A 1,320-nucleotide genomic window follows, 5' to 3' on the forward strand; every position below is an offset into this window, starting at 1 on the left:
GATACCAAAGTTTTTTTTTTTTTTTTAGTTGATGACAGGAAGATTACTTTTATAAATTACAAAAGAGTAGTATCTTTGACGAATGATTTGGGGTTCGAAACCCTCCTCCTCCCTCCTCCCCTCCCCCCACAAAAAAAACAAACATCTTTGGTTTCCCTCTGAAATTTAAAAACCATAGATTTTTTCTTTTTCAAAACAAAAGAACCACTGTGTGTGTGTGTGTGTGTGTGTGCGCGTGTGTTGACGGTGTGATGTTGTGTTCGTGCGATTTACAAAATTGATAAAAATGTTTTTAAATTGTTTAATTCTTATGAAAAAAAAAATTAATGGAGTATAAATTGGGTTTTGTCAAAAAAAAAAAAAAAAAAAAAAAACGTTTTTTGTTGTCTGTTTTTCACTACAACCACGTCGTGACAGCATAGAAATCGATGATGAATTAAATTTTTACGTTAAAGTTATGGCGCGAATTTTTTTTTTTTTCTTTTTACCGAGTGATAAATAAATAAATAAAAAAATAATTATTACTTTCGATACGTCTCGTCGTACAACTATCGATTGATCGAATTTATTTATTTATTTTTTTTAATAATTGTTGCATTCGATTATCCGATTAAACGTCAGAAATTTGGCATAAGCAAAATTAGGGGTTCAACGTTCTATATGATAAGGCAAAAGATAGTTTAACCTTTTCCTATCATTATTATTATTTATTTATTTAAAGCCTAAACATGAAAAAATTTTAAATTTAAATTTGATTTGTTATTAATTAATGTTGTCGTTAATAAATTATTATTATTTGTTTTAAATGATTTAGTAAATAAATACGTGCTTCGTTGCTCTATTTTTGCCCTATTCGCGGTTTTTTTTTTAATATTTTTTTTTTATTTTAAAAAAATTAGTTTTAAACAATCAATTTCTATTTGTTATAAATAAATAAATAATTTAAATAATAGCTATAAAAACTTACCTCTCTATAAATATTTCTTGCGACATTTCAAACTATAAACGCACACTTTTTTTTTTTTTTTGTGTGTAGAGGGCGATCGTTGTTTGTTGTTTGTTTTGCGCTTGCGTTAACCCATTTTTTTTTTTTTTTTTTTTTTTTTTTCCTCTTCATTGATTTGGGTCCCATTCATGGATTTCTTCCCGACAAACAAAAAAAAAAAAAAAGGAAAAAAAGGGAAAAAAAAGGAAAGGAAAAAAAAAAAAAAAAAAAAAACTTCACTGTCATGCATCTAATATTGAACCTCCACCATGGCTTTTTTTCTTCACACACATGCATAATCATTTCTTTTTTTTTTTTTTTTTTTTTTTTTTTGG

This window comes from Pediculus humanus, genomic scaffold (genome assembly GCF_000006295.1).
Source record: "Pediculus humanus corporis 1103172107617 genomic scaffold, whole genome shotgun sequence".
In the NCBI taxonomy this organism is placed as follows: domain Eukaryota; kingdom Metazoa; phylum Arthropoda; class Insecta; order Psocodea; family Pediculidae; genus Pediculus; species Pediculus humanus.